At 52.5% G+C, this 14,775-nt stretch overlaps 1 protein-coding gene across 5 annotated transcripts in view; it reads left to right on the top strand.

Annotated features, from left to right (window-relative positions):
• The window catches only part of LOC118018175 (tetraspanin-15), a 51,581-nt gene that overhangs the window by 1,174 nt on the left and 35,632 nt on the right, over window positions 1-14,775 (top strand). The window contains exon 1 of one of the 5 annotated variants that reach the window (XM_035016660.1): window positions 9,769-10,147. The exons of 2 other annotated variants lie outside the window; for them this stretch is intronic. The gene's annotated coding sequence lies outside the window, so the exon portion shown is untranslated. Of the gene's footprint in view, window positions 1-9,768; window positions 10,148-14,775 lie in introns of those variants that run through there. 2 more of the 5 variants (XM_035016643.1, XM_035016657.1) reach the window with 2 other exon arrangements.

Below are 14,775 nucleotides of genomic sequence, written 5' to 3' on the forward strand. Positions count from 1 at the left end.
ATTATTATTATTATTATTATTATTATTATTATTATTATTATTATTATAGACTGGGAAGCTGGGCCCTCCTGGTTAGCTGTCACAAGAGACTGATTTCTTTATGAAGGTTTCAGACTAGGCTGGACCCCCACCTAAAAATGAGGACATCTTTCTATAAGCCAGCTCCAGCCTTGCCACTCTAGAATAGTCTCCTGCTCCCAGTAGCCACAGGGCAGACTTGCCCAGGGACTGGAGGGGAGATCCCTGGCTCCCATCCCTCTTGAAACATTTGCACACTGTATTCTCCTCTTCAGACCCTCGCTGGATCTATTCTGTTAGCAGGAATAGCTAGATCTGCCTGATAACAGGTCTGACTGTCCATTTGGCCCCTCTATGGATATGACCTTGCCTGGTAGGCAAGAGATCCAGATTCTAGTCTTGTTCTGTTTTTGACTCACTGGGAGATCTTAGGCAAGTCACTTCCTTGTTTGGGACCTCAGAGCTGTTAAGTGACTTGCCTATCTAGAGAACTAGGCTAAGCCCAATTCCCAGTCCAGTTCTCTGATTTTAGGTAATGTGGAAGAGAGATGAGCAGTACATTTGGGGGTCAGAGGATGGAGCAGAGGATGGTGGAGGCCTCAGGGAGGCAGAAGGTTGTATATGGGATTGGGGTGGGGGTGATTCTCTCCCAAAGTTGCATCAGTATCAACCAGAGACTTTAAAAAACACTACAGATCCCTGGGCCCTGGCATAGATATTTGTTTAAACTTATTTAAGCTCCCTAGGTGATTCTAGTTTGTATTCAGGGTTGTAAACTGCTGGGCCTGATGGTCTCACAGGCCCCTTGGTTCTGGGATTCTTTGCCTGCCCCTTGCTTGTCTGGCCGCAGGAGCTCTTCGCTCTGGAGGTCACAGTTGAAAGAGGGAAGGCTAAGGTTGTTGGGGGTGGAGGGTAGGTAAGAAGATAAGGGAAGACCAGGAGTCAGAAGGTGGGGGCTATGTTTCTGGCTTCACTCTTCTCTCCATGTGTAATCCCTGACCAGTCTCTTAACCCCCTTGCACCTCCATTTTCCCATCTGTAAAATGGGTAACTGATACCCTGCCCCACACCTCACTGGATTGTTTTTAGGATTAGTGATATGGGAAGATAGTGACATGTGGGTGAGACCAGTGCTGTATAAAAGAGAGTTATACAGTTACAGTTGACCTCGATTGTCAAGGCCTTGTTCTGTCGCTGTCCCCTGTGTCCTGCAGGGAGACCACTCAATGGCCCTTGCTTTGCTTCTCTTGGGGCCGGGTGGGACTCAGAACTTGGAATCTTTCCTTTCTAGCCAACTGAGCTTGCCTTACCAAATCCTTGACTTCCCATCCCTGGAAGTATTTCTGCTTAAAAACCTCCCCACCCATGCCAAGAACTCAGCCACCTGACAGCTCTGCCAGGGCAGCTCTAGGTGCCAGATTTTCACTGCAGGGTGAAGGCCAGTGGGAGGAAATAATGTGTCCTAGACAGGCTTTGCTGCTAATTGGAAACCCCTTATAGGAAGGCCCATTATCTCTGGTACCATCCCTTGGAGTGAGGAGTGGGGCCAAGGGTTACGTGCTTTATAAGCCCAAAATACTAAGACCTTCATCTCAGACTTAGGTCTAGAAGGGGCCATAAGTTTTACCATAGTCATGCTCCTTCTGTAAGGGACTTTCTGCTTTCAGTCTTATTATCCAATATGAAATGCAAGGACACTGTACACAATTTTAAAGTACCAAAGAGTAGTCATCAGTGACAAGCCTCCAGCTTCCCCCCCTCCCCTCGCCCACCCTGTCCAGAGGGGAGGGGACATCTATGATCAGTTTCTTATCATTCACTTCAAAGATAGCATCCTAGCCATAGGATGCCCTAGGCGCGGACATGTGCATGCATTACATATTCTTTTTTTTTTTTTTTTCATGTAAGGGAGCACAGGATACACAGTTCTGCCCTTACCTTTTCACTTACATTTAAGTCCATGTGAATTTTGGAGCTCTGGTAGTGGCCACCTCATTCTGTCTGATGGCTACATAGAGTTCACTGTAGGCTATGCCCAAAGTCATTCAATCAGTCTCCAGCTGGGGAACTCGGGTTGTTTCTGATCTTTGGTGACTGCAAACAGCAGTGCAGCAAGGAGCTTTGAACATGTCATTTTGCACATGTGTGTGTATATCTGCAGGGTAATTTCTAGAAGGAGAACCAGTGGGTTAAAAGGATACGAGAATGTATAATATACATACAGACATGCACTGATCATAAGCGGATGCAGCCTGATGGATTTTTACAAAGTGAACACACATATATAATCAGCCCCCAGGTCAACCACTAGAATGGAGAGCAGAGGCCAGAAGCCCCCCCTTGCACCCGCTTCCGGTCACCACCCCCTCCCTCCAGCGGTAATCAGTCGGAATGTCTAATCGCATAGAACCACTTTGCCTGGTTTTGTATGTGCGTTTAGAATTTTGGTGTTTGTTAAACTGCCCTTCGTAGAGTTTATACCAATTATAGTATTATTTACTCTACTACTTTAAACTGACTCACTTTTTAATCTTAAATTATTTTTTAAAAGGTGGCTTTATATCGCCACTGCCAATGGGAAACCGATACTGAGCATGGACGAGAGCATGCAACTGTAACACTAAATAGTGCAGGGAAAACAAAACGTGATTAAATCCTGGCTGGATGGGTGATGTAGGCTGTGGACCTGAGTTCTGTGTTCGAAAGGCAGGCTGGCAAGTGTTTGAGAGGCTGAAAGACAAACTGGCACCAAACAGATTTGCGCCCAGATGCAATGGGAAGGATGGGAAGGAGAGTGAGCAATGAAAATTGTTTCTCAGTCTATGAGTCAGTATAAATGTGACCTTGAACTCCTCACATGACCTCCTGTCCCACACTTGGGGGCCATCTCGTTTTCAGAGGGGGACTGTGGGGCTCAGGGCATGTTTCAGGGTGCCTCCTCGGCCCCAGTTCATGGCTCCTTCCGGTAGGTCTCACCCAGGGGCATTGGGGCCTCCTCTTCCTACCATGCAGCGTGAATCACTCTGACACATGTGCCCTCAGCCCACTGGGGACACACCTCTAATTTGAGCACTGACCACAGAGTATCCTAGAGATCCGTTTACACCACTGTTTTTCCTTGCTGGACTGTGGGCTCCTGGAGGTCAGGGGCGTGGCTCGTTCATATCCTCTTCCAAGTGCTGGTCTTGGGCCTGGGCACAGAGTGAATGCTCAGGGAAAGCTGTGTCTTGTGAGCCAGGATCTGAGGTGGGGGCCCCTGGATCAGGGCATGAATTGGGTGTGTAGCCAGCAGTGGTCAGATTTGCTGAGGCCTTGGATTTGCAGAGGGGCCTGGGATGATCACGGAGGCACTGACCCTCTGGAAAGCATCAGCCTGTTGCCTTGACAATGGGGTAAGGATTTCCAGTTGGGTACAAAAGAGTGTCAGGGCTGGGGGATGTTGACTAATCAGGAAGGAAAGGACTTGGGGTGGGGGAGGTGAGTGGGAAGTCCTTGCCTTCTCCAAGGATGGACCCCATTATCATAGCTTGACCTGTGATTCTTTATATTTTCCTATAGTTTAGGTTTAAGAGTGTGGACCATGTACCAGGCTGCGTGGATTCAAATCCCAACTCTGGTATTTATAAATTGAGTGACTTAAGCACTAACTTCCATGCGGCCTCCATTGCCTTATCTGTAAAGTGGGTGATACTGGAGAGTTGCAGAGACCCTGAAAGGGATGAATATACAGGAAGAGTTTACAGCAATGCCTGGCACATTAGCATAAACACTATAGCAACTACTTAAGGATTAGCCAATCTTTTCCTACTCCCGTCTCTATTTTTCTAGGAACTCAAGATCCATAGACTGAGAATTAGAAGGGTCCTTAAAGGCACCTCTAGAGTGACCTTTTCATTTTACTGAGGAAAACAGGCCGGGAGAGAGGAAGCGAGTTGCTTTAGACCCCATAGCAAGTTTGGGACAGACCAAGAGCAGGACCCATGTGGCCTGACTGCATTGGGTGGCCATGACCTTCAGCAGCCCTCACCCTGCCCCCCTCTCCCCCCCACCCCGTGGTCTCCCCCTGCTGTCAGGGCCCAAGGTGTGGTGGAGGATAACATTTCTGGAAGGAGCCATGTCCCTGGCCTCCAGTTAGGCACTAAATGAAGCCAGACATAAAAGAAAAAAATAGATTCAGTTTCCAGCAGGAATTTCTAACTTTTGAAAAGAGCTTTATTGTTTTTGTGAAAATAATATGTGTGCTTAGTTAAAAAAACCTTTCAGGCAATTCAGGTGGGTACGCTGAAGAGTGTAGAAGTCTCCTTTGTTCTGGCCCTGGGAGAGCACCCCTGTTACACGCTGATAAACACACATCTGGATATTTCCTTGTACCTACAGGCACAGACTTAATTTCCTGAATTTTAAAAATTATTATTGTGCTTGAATCCTCAGGCAGGCCCATTTTCCTCTTGTTCTAGGCAAGCATTTCAAAGAGAACATAGTGAAATTTAAGCAGAAAGTCACTTCATCCTGGAGAAGCAGCCACCAGGCCTAATGGGCTGTCAGAGAAGATCTGGAAGCAATGGGACTAGGGTCCCCTCTCCCCGCCTGGCCAAGAGGCCTTAAAAATCCAGAGAATCAAGAAGGCAGACCTGGAAGGCACTTGGAGAATCTTCCAATGCATTCATTTCACAGATGAGCAAACTAAGGCCTCAAGAAAGTTTCTTTGCCCTTAGCTTAGGCTTCTGAGCCTGAGCCCTTCTCTTCCTCTAAGAGAGGCATCGTTTTAAATTGTAAGAATGGATTGGGACCTCGCCGTCTTTGGCTGTTTGTTCCCAGGATGCAGGAGTAACAACCTGTCCTCCTTCCTACCCAGCCTGGTGCCTCACCTCTCCGGGTGACTCACAATGCCAGCGGGGGTGGGGCTCAGAGTAAACCAGATAAGAGACTGATAATGAAATTTCTGTACCGGCTGGCTCCATGTACAGGGGGGAAAGAGGTCTTCTGGGTTAGCGCAAAACACACGAGATTGAGATTAACCTTGTCCAGAGAGAACCTATGAATGTGAGTGGGTTTGAATTGCATCTTAGTGGAAGGCGGGGAGTCCAGTCCTGACCTGCAATTCTCTCCAGGGTGGAGGTGGTTCTTTGCTCCTTCAGTCAACAAATAGTTATTTGATGCCAAGTGTGTATGCCAGGCACTGTGATGTTTACTGGGAAATAGCTTTGAACAAGACAGACTTAGTCCAGGCCTTGGAAGACAGACATACCCGTAAGTAAATGTAGCTTGCGATCAGTGCTAAAGAGGAAATTAGGGAGCAGGGGGAGGAGATGAAAGTTCCTACTTTCATGGTGTGGTCAAGGAAGGCCTTTATGAGGAGCTGGCATTTCAGATGAGGTCCAAGGAATGAGAAGGAGCCAGCCATAAAAAAGTACTGCGAGAGCATCTCAGACAGAGGGAGTAGTCCGTACAAAGGCTCTGGGGTAGGCCAGCATGGCTGAAGCAGATGGGGAAGCCTAAGAAGGGCCAAGTTGTGGGTGGGAGGGTGGCAGGGGCCTGGTCCTATGAGGAGTATAGGGTCTGAGTGACTGAAAGCGGAGGTTTACTTGTCAGGACCCGATGGCAGGGCTGGCTGGAGACACAGATCAAGTGCTGTGTGATCCTGGGTAAAGGACCACCTCTTTGAGCCTCCTACACTTCTTGTCTCTGGATACACTAGAGGCCTTGGGGCGGCTTCTTCAAGAGGAGAGATGCAAAAGCATCAAGCACCCTGTAGGGCCCGGCATCCCCGGGGGCCTTGCGGAGCTCAGGGGTCTGGGACTTAAGATGTGAGACCTTCTGGAGTCTGTCTTATTAGAGGAGGCTACTTTCTGCTGGGGATGCTCTGTCTGCAGAGCAGATGGCTGTGGCCATAGCCTTAGGCTGAGAAGTCTGACCCTTGGGCATGCATGTGGCCTTTTTCGGGGGCTGGGTCCTTCCCAGCCCTTAGTCCCTGGGCTCTAGCAGTGTACCAGCAGAAACCGTGCACCACATGATGGGCATGCGCGTCCAGGCAGAGGCCATCCTGGAAGTGTCCCACACGGCGGAGCACTGGTCCCAGCACCTGGGGAAGTGGGGCCGGGAGAAGCACTTCCAGGAGGCCAAGGTGTCCCTATGCCAGGGAGTGGGAGACAGAACTCAGGGTCACAGCCTACATCACCCACAGTAACTAGCTAGGATTTAATAAAGTTGTCCCTCCACAACTCCTGTCCTCTTATTTCTGCTCTGATCATCACTCCCCCCCACCCCCGCCCTTGGGCATGCAAAGAGTCAAGTGGCCACTGCCACTCCTACGGGAGCCCAGAGCCCAGCTGCCTGTCCACTGCTGACTCAGTGTCCCCGCCAGAGCCTCCTGGGAGGCCCTGGCCGGCCCCGCCCCCAGCACAGAATGTCTGCAGCTGCCTGAGCTCTCTGCTAGCACTCGGTGAGTGACAGCCTCTCAAGGGACAGGGCTGGCTCCTCTCCCCCCACCCCCAGCGCAGCACAAGGCCAGGCAAACAGTGATCCTGGGGCAGAGGTTGGGCAGAATCAAGCCAGCGTTCCAAGCTGCCGCCCTAGTTCCCTGCTGCACACAAGGCCACACAGCAGGCCTCTGTCCCCGGGCACAGCGGCAGTCCCGTTTACAGGGGGGGCCCCCATCCCCCAGATGGAAAGGCTAATCCCGGGGGAAATCACCGAGTGGGGCTCATCGTCCCCTCTGAATGATGTTGTTCCACTGGCCACACAGTTTGAGAACCAGAGGCAGCTGCTGTGGGGTCTGGCGGATTTCCTCCCGTCTGAAAGGAAGGGGTTGCGCCAGGTGCCCTCCGTGGCCCTTGGGAGTCAACGTGGGGCATTTGTCCAGCTCTAGGCTAGGCCTGGGCCAGGAGGGGGAAACGGAGAAGACGAAGGTGTCGTCTTCCCCACCCAGAGGGTCACCCTGCGAGGAGGACGGAAGCTAATGTGGGCAGGAGCAGCCAGAAGTCATGGGTCGTTTCCTGTCCCACTGGGCAGCCTGGATTGTGGAGGAGCCTCGGGGTGACTTGGAAGAGGAGGGAAGGGGGCTTAAAGGACGATGAGGAGCGCAGACGAGCCTCAAGAGAGGGAGGGCGGTCACAGCAGAGGGACGATGGCTGGGCCTGGACGCACCCCCGGGGAAGGCTGGGCCTGGAGGCCACGGAGACCAGCTCCATCAGGTAGCAGATCAGGGGAAGATCACTTGGGTGATGGGTGAGGAGTGAGACTGATGGGCTGCATGACTGTGGACAAGTCAGCCACAACTCTCTGGGCCTCAGTTTCCTCATCAGTGGGAAGGGGAGAACTTGGCACGTCGTGGGGGCCAGGCAGACAGGGCGGAGCCTGCAGTACAGCTGCTGGGCGCTGGCATCACCGGCAGGATCCCTGTGCTCCAGGGTGTTGGTTAGGGGGTGCCGGAGGGTACGGGAGGGATGCCCTCGGGTGCCTGCCTCACCAACACTGTGTTTCACCTCTGCATCCTCAGAGCAACCCGTGTGAACCATGCAGACAGGGGACACTTGTTCCATTTTACAGCTGAGGAGACTGAGGCCCCCACTGGGGAAGGGACTGGCGCAACCCACCATTTGCATCCATCCCCCCCCACCGGGGACCTCACTGTTGAAAGTGCCTGCTGTGTTGTATTTAATCTTTTCCAAAGGGAACTTTCTCACCCAGGAGGCATTTGCATCTTGGCCTGCAGGAAAGTAAATATTTGCATGGAGGGGAAGAAGGAAAACAGCTTTGGCCTGGTCTGGACTCAGGGGCTCAGAGCCCCCCTCCTTTCTGCTGGGAGAGAACCACCTACTCCCAGGGCTGCTGGAAGCCCCTCCCAGGATACTGTGCGTGGCCTTGGACCAGTCACATAGGCTTTCTGTGCTGTTTCCAATCCCTTACCAGAGGATGGGCTGTGCTGGGGGCAGCTTGGTGGGACCATGGTGGTGCCTGGGGCCAGACACTCAGTTCCTGTGCGCGCATAGCATGCCGGGTGCTGTGCTGGGCTCCATGTGCTTGGCAGAGGGCAGAAGCCAACCCCTGGGGCCACCCCATTGCAGACTGGGGCCAAGTCCCCTAGTTGGAGTGGAGTGGGATGCTGGCTTCTGGGGCTGGTGCCAAATTCTGAGTCTGGGTCACTTCCTGAGGTCAAAAGGACCTTCTAGATCGGTGGGCCTCGACTATGGCTTGAGGCTGCTGGTCCTGGTGGATTTTGCCAGTACACACCAGGCCCCATCTTCGGAGTTGATACAGTGGGTATGGGGTGGGACCTAGGCAGCTCTAATTTTAAATGTCCCCAGGTGATTCTAATGTGCAGCTTGGAATGGAAGCTGCAGCTCTGGTGGTGCCTGTGAGGGAACTCTGACCGGACTGGCCAGGTTTCCAAGCCAACCTTCGCTCCGTGTGAATCCCGAGTGACGTGCTGAAACTTCCCCAGCCTCCTGGACAATCTGGACAGTGTCTTTGTGCTGGGAGTTAGTGCACTGTTTGCAAGAGGCTTGTTGCTGGTGCTGGTCCCAGGACAAGAGAGAAGGACTAGCTGGGGTTGGAGGAGGGGTACGTGGGAGTCAGCAGGCTCAGCCTGGATGAGAAGGGCCCATGGAGGCCTGTGGAGACTGCCAGCTTGGGGATGTGGGAGATGGCTCAGGAGGCTGGGCTTCTCTGGAGCACTGGGATGTATCTGGGGAGTGGGGGGTGGTCCGTGAGTTCTAGAATATTGTTTTCCTTTTGGTTATCTTTACAACATTCTTTCACCCGTTCTAAAGGTAACACTTCTCTGTAGTCAACTTTGTAACTTAACAAGTATTTTTGTGAGTATTTTTGTGAGTCAGAGATTCGCACTTGGGAGTTGAGCTAGGATGGTCCCCCCCCCACACCTTAAATTATGTCTTCAGTTTGAGAACCACTGATGCATGGGCATCGTGTTTGGAATGTTGATTGTGATCTCGTTGACCTGCAGTTCTGACTTCTCTTAGGAGAGACATGGCAGGCGGTTGCCCATACCCATTTCCCAGATGGGAAAACAGTTCCAGATAGGTGAGATGTATTTGTTTGGGGTCATGGTGATGAGCTAGTGACCAGTTAGTGGAAGGATGGGAACTCGATTTCTGACTCTGATCACTGAGCTCTACAGTGGATTGATGGTCCCCCACCCCACCCTCCCACCCCAAAAAAAAGATACGTTCATGTTTCGAATGTGACCTTACTTGGAAAAGGGGTCTTGGTAGATATAATTAGGTTCTGAACCTTGAGATGAAATCATCCTGATCACCTGGGTGTGCCTTAAATCGAAGGCCAAGTGTCTTTATAAGAAAAGGCAGGGGAAGCTTTGGGACGAGACACAAACACAGAGGGAAAGACCACACGGAGGCAGAGGCAGAGGCAGGCGGGCTAGGAGCCTGAAGCCGGCAGAGGCGGGGAAAGATTTCCTCCAGAGCCTCCGGAGGTCGAGGAGCCTTGTGACAGGTCGGTTTCAGACCTCAGACCTCCGGACTTGCTGTTGCCCTAAGCCACCCAGTCGTTACGGCGCAGCCCCAGCAAACTTGGGATTCCTGAGGGCAGCTTCAGGAAACAAGCGCAAGCCCTCTCTGCTCCACGAGGTTGTCTCACCCGTGCGGGGCCCAGCTGAGCAGGGGGAATGGCCTTCCCTTTTTGGGGGCTGTGCTGAAGACTGCGGAGGCCCGGATGGGGTTTGGGGGCGGAGCAGGCTGGCGTGGGGGCGAGGCCTACCGTCCGGCCCCGCCCCCGCCCCGCCCCTGCCGCCCGCGCAGGCCCGTGGTTATGCTCTCGGATGGAAGGAGGGTAAAACGGGAGGGGGATGTGAGCTAGCTCTCAGGAAACTGCTTGCCAAGCGGGGCTGTAAAACATTTACGCTTCTCGTACAGCCTTTCTCGTCTGATCTCGTACAGCCTTTCGGAACAGGACTGTCACCTGTTACCTGGCGCAGGTAGAATGTGACTTGGACTTACAGCTGGGCCAAACTCCCAAGGGCCGCGGAGGGCACCTGGCGCAACCCCTTCCTTTCAGACGGGAGGAAATCCGCCAGACCCCACAGCAGCTGCCTCTGGTTCTCAAACTGGCCAGTGGAACAACATCATTCAGAGGGGACGATGAGCCCCACTCGGTAATTTCCCCCGGGATTAGCCTTTCCATCTGGGGGATGGGAGCCCCCCCTGTAAACGGGAGTGCCGCTGTGCCCAGGGACAGAGGCCTGCTGTGTGGCCTTGTGTGCAGCAGGGAACTCGGGCGGCAGCTTGGAACGCTGGCTTGGTTCTGCCTAACCTCTGCCCCAGGATCACTGTTTGCCTGGCCTTGTGCTGCGCTGGGGGTGGGGGGAGAGGAGCCAGCCCTGTCCCTTGAGAGGCTGTCACTCACCGAGTGCTAGCAGAGAGCTCAGGCAGCTGCAGACATTCTGTGCTGGGGGCGGGGCGGGCCAGGGCCTCCCAGGAGGCTCTGGCGGGGACACTGAGTCAGCAGTGGACAGGCAGCTGGGCTCTGGGCTCCCGTAGGAGTGGCAGTGGCCACTTGACTCTTTGCATGCCCAAGGGCGGGGGTGGGGGGGAGTGATGATCAGAGCAGAAATAAGAGGACAGGAGTTGTGGAGGGACCCCCAGTCCCTGTGACAGGAGTGGGGCCTGTTTGTCCCTGTCTTCTTTCTCCCCTGTGGACTCCTCTGGGGCTGGCCTTAGAACCGAACTTTCCTTTTTGCAATCGAGAAGCCCTCCATGCTGCCCCCTGTCCAGTCTGCTCGTGCCTTCTGGATTCTCCTGTTTTGTCCTTTTTAAAGCTAACGATCAGTGAGCCCTCCCTCTGTTTGCTGGACATGCTCTCATTTACTAGGCCGGCCACCGGAGAGGCGGCTGGCAGCTCTACGCCGAGGCGAGGAGAGGCCCAGAGAGGTTAGGGAACTTGCAAGGAAATGCCCAGCCTCACTCTCAGTTCCTTTCTGTCTCAGGGGCTTCTCCTTGGAAGACCGTTTCCCTTTTGGAGACTTGGGCTGTTTGAGGGGGTCGTTGGTTCATGGGCTCTGTTACTAAGGCAGCCATCTAACATTTCTGAGGCCCTTGGAGGCCCTCCTGTTCTCCACGATGCTCTGCTAGAGGAGCAGGGGCCCCGGTGTGGAGAGCAGCTTCCCCAGGGCAGGGGCTCCGGACCCCCACACTGAGGTGGGCTGACTGCCACCCCGTGTGGGTTGTGAGACAGGAGGGAGCGGGCCTGAAGCGGCACTGGGACCCAGATCTACATCGGGTTCTCTGGAACTGCAGGAAGACAGAAAAGGAGCTGGCATCCCTGTCGTTCAGTGTCCCTCACTGTCCTTTTAATATTTCCGTCAGGCTAGGGCATGCCAGGGCGTGAGAACTCTTGTTCCTGATGAGGGAGGGCATCTTGTGATGGAGGGAGCACTAGCCTGAGAGTCTGGAGACCCAGGTCACAGCTGCTGTCCGATGGCTAAGATGCTGTGTGACCTCGTGGGAGTGACAGCCTCTCTCTGATCTCACATTCCCATCTGCAAAATAAGGGGGTTGGGCCAGAGCCACGTCCATCTGCTTATTCCTGGTGGTTCGCAAGAGGCTTTTAGGTGGTCCCTGGGGTAGCATTTTAAAATTTAATAGATATGCATGAAGTGTGATATGTGCGGAAGAAAATAATTACTCTCTCAAATCTTGATTTCATAGATATTGATAGGTTAGGTCAGGATCATGTTTATTTTACTAAGAAAAAGCTGATTTAAAGAAAAATCGTGGAACCTTCTGGTCAGGTGTAGGCACTTAACACGGTCTTTGTATCTGTTGACTTTAAAAAAAAAAAAAAGGGGATTCTCACTACGTGTTAGAGCACCTTACGGTTCACAAAGGAGTTTCCCTGTCTCCCGGGGTCCTCTGTGTGACCATCGGGCTGGTGTTAGTGTTCCTACTTAATGGCAGAGGCAGCCAACGCTCAGAGAGGGAAGTGGCCTGTCCAAGGTCACACAGCTCCTAAATGGCGGGACTGCATCTTGCTGGTTTGTTGTGTGTGTGTTCTCTTATCCTAATTTTCTTAAAGCAGAGGAGGAGGGAACTGAGGGTATAGAGTGACCCCCTTCTGCCTTCCCCCAGGCCTCTCTCCCGTGCACAGGGAGGAGCGTGCCCTGAAGCCTTGGGGTCCTGTTTTCTAGTAGGCTTTCTTGGTTGTATAATTGGTAGGTTCCTGTTATAACCTATATTTAGCCCCGGTTTGCAGTTAGTGAGACATCTGGTGAGGGCATTAATCCCAGGCTGCAGGAAGCAGCCTGCCCCCAGCCTCTGGGAAGCAGGCCCCTGGCTGTGGCCACGGAGACTTCCCAGGCCAAAGAGAAACTCAGACCTGTAAACAGGCTTCCTCTTGGGAAAAATGGAACTTGGATCTTGCCGGCTTTCCCAACTTTTTATTGTAAAAAGATTAAAACAGAGAGAGAAGGTGAAGGAATGACAAAAGGAACACTCAGATGCCCATCAGCCAGAATTGAAACATTTGGCCAGGTCAAAGTAAGTTGCAGACATGATGACAGTTCACTCCAAATATCCCAGGATGCATCTTCTAAAAAAGAGAGAGAAAAAAAAAAAAGAACATTCTTGGCTATAACTACCATTATCATGCCTAGGGAAATACAACGTCCATATTAAAATTTCTCCAGTCGTCCCTAAAATATTTCTCACAGTGCATTAAAAACAACAAATCAGGATCTAGCATCACAGTTCCTGCATTGCATTGAATCTCATTTTGACAAAAAAGTGCATCTGAAACGTGAGTGGAAATACCTCTGAGTCCCTGAATGTTATATGTTCTGAAGGCCTGGGAGGACGATTGTGTGTCACCTGTCTGCCTTTGCCTGATCCACCAGGATCTGCTGGGGCCTTGCGCTCTCGTTGCTTAGGGAAAATCAGCAAGTGGATAGGGGAAGGCTTGCTGGACCTGGATATTGCTGTGATGCAGGGGTGGAGGGGGCCTGCATGAGCCCTTGTCCGGTTGGAAGCCAGACTGAGGACTCCCTGAGTGTCCACCCCGAATCCCCAGTGGCACATGCCGGGCCCTGTGCCAGCCCCTGTGCCAGGTGCTCAAGGGAGCTGCACAAGCCAGGGCTGGCTGCCCACATGGCCTGGTGTTGCTAGATCATGGATGCTCTGCAAATAGCCAGTGTGTACGAGCAGGTTTTCGGGACGTCTGTGTGCCCACGGATATGTGGGACGAAGTCTTGGGTTCCCTGGTTCTGGAGGGTTGGGGTGGGGCAGGAGAGGCCCTTTCTCTCTTGCAAGCTGGAGAAACCTGGTTACCGGAGAAGCCTCAAATCAGTAGTTCCAAAATCAAGTTGTCAGAGGGGAAATGAGCTTGAAAAAAAAATTTTTTTTTAAACCCACAGAAAAGTTGAAAGAAGAGTTTAAAGAATGCCTGCATGCTTTTGGTTAACAGTTGTTAACATCTCGTCTTAACATCTCTCTCTCTCTGATCTTTCTCTCTCTCACTTTCTTTCTCTCTCTCTCAATACAACACTTCTTTGCAATCGAGCCCAAAGAAAGCTGCAGGCACTGTGACCTCACCCTTAGATACTCCAGCGTTCAGCTTTCCAAAAAAGGCATTCTCCCACGCGCTACCATTGTCCATCTGAAAAAAAAAAAACCTCCATAAAATAAAACCTCATCTCCTATGCAGTTCCTATCCAGTTGTTCCCCAGATGTCCTTTGGGGTGGATCTTTTACTCAACCAGGATGCACTCGAGGTTCACACACTGGCTTGGCCGAGACGCGTCTCTGGAATGCCCCAGTCTAGTCCATCCGCACTGCCTGTGATTCCTTTGACAGCTCTGGGCCAGTGACCTGCAGAAGCCTGCGCTCTGGATTCGCGTCTCGGTTTCCTCGTCACTGGGCTCAGGCCACACATTTCCGGTACAAGCGCTGCACGGGGGCTGTGGCGGGAGGTCCGGGATACTATGTTGATTTGGAGGCGTCTGATGTCCGGCCACCCCGCTGCTGGCCATGCCAAGCCAGCCCGCCAGCCCCCTCCATTGTCAACATGCATGTCCCCTTGATGACAAATAAGCTGTGGGATGACTCTTTGGGGCTATGTGAATATTCTCTTTGATGAAAGGACTTTTTTTTTTTTTAAGATTTTATTTATTTGAGAGAGAGTGAGAGCGAGAGAGCATGAGCGGGGGGGAGGGGCAGAGGGAGAAGCAGGTTCCCCGCTGAACAGGGAGCCCGACGCGGGGCTCCATCCCAGGACCCCGGGATCATGACCTGATCCGAAGGCAGATGCTTCACCAACTAAGCCACCCAGGCGCCCCACAAAGAACTTTTGAAAGCAAATCTGAGCGTGTGACTCCCTGCTTAAATTATTTCAGCTATTTCCCTATTGCAACATCAAAATATATCTCAGGTCTGCTTGCTTCTCGCCCCCTCTCCATGCCCCCCCATGGTCTAGGCTGCTGCCACCTGGCATCAGGGTGACCGCAGGAGATTCCTGACTGCTTTCCCTCTGTGCCTCCAACCCCCACCTCCAGTCTGTTCTCAGCACAGCAGTCAGTCCCAGTAACTTTTGAAAATCAAGGTCGGTCAGAGGTTCCTCTGTAAACCTGCATGCCTCCCACACACTGAGCAAAAGCCCGAGTCCTGTCAGTGGCTTCCCAGGCTCGACCTGACCTGCTTTGCCCTCCCCACCCCCGCCCATGCCCTCTGACCTCATCTCCTACACAGTCCCCCTCTGTCACCCCATAGATGCTCTTCTGTGAGCACAGGAGTG

Source organism: Mirounga leonina, unplaced genomic scaffold (assembly GCF_011800145.1).
Source record: "Mirounga leonina isolate KUSES-001 unplaced genomic scaffold, KU_Mleo_1.0 Mir_106, whole genome shotgun sequence".
Classification (NCBI taxonomy): Eukaryota; Metazoa; Chordata; class Mammalia; order Carnivora; family Phocidae; genus Mirounga; species Mirounga leonina.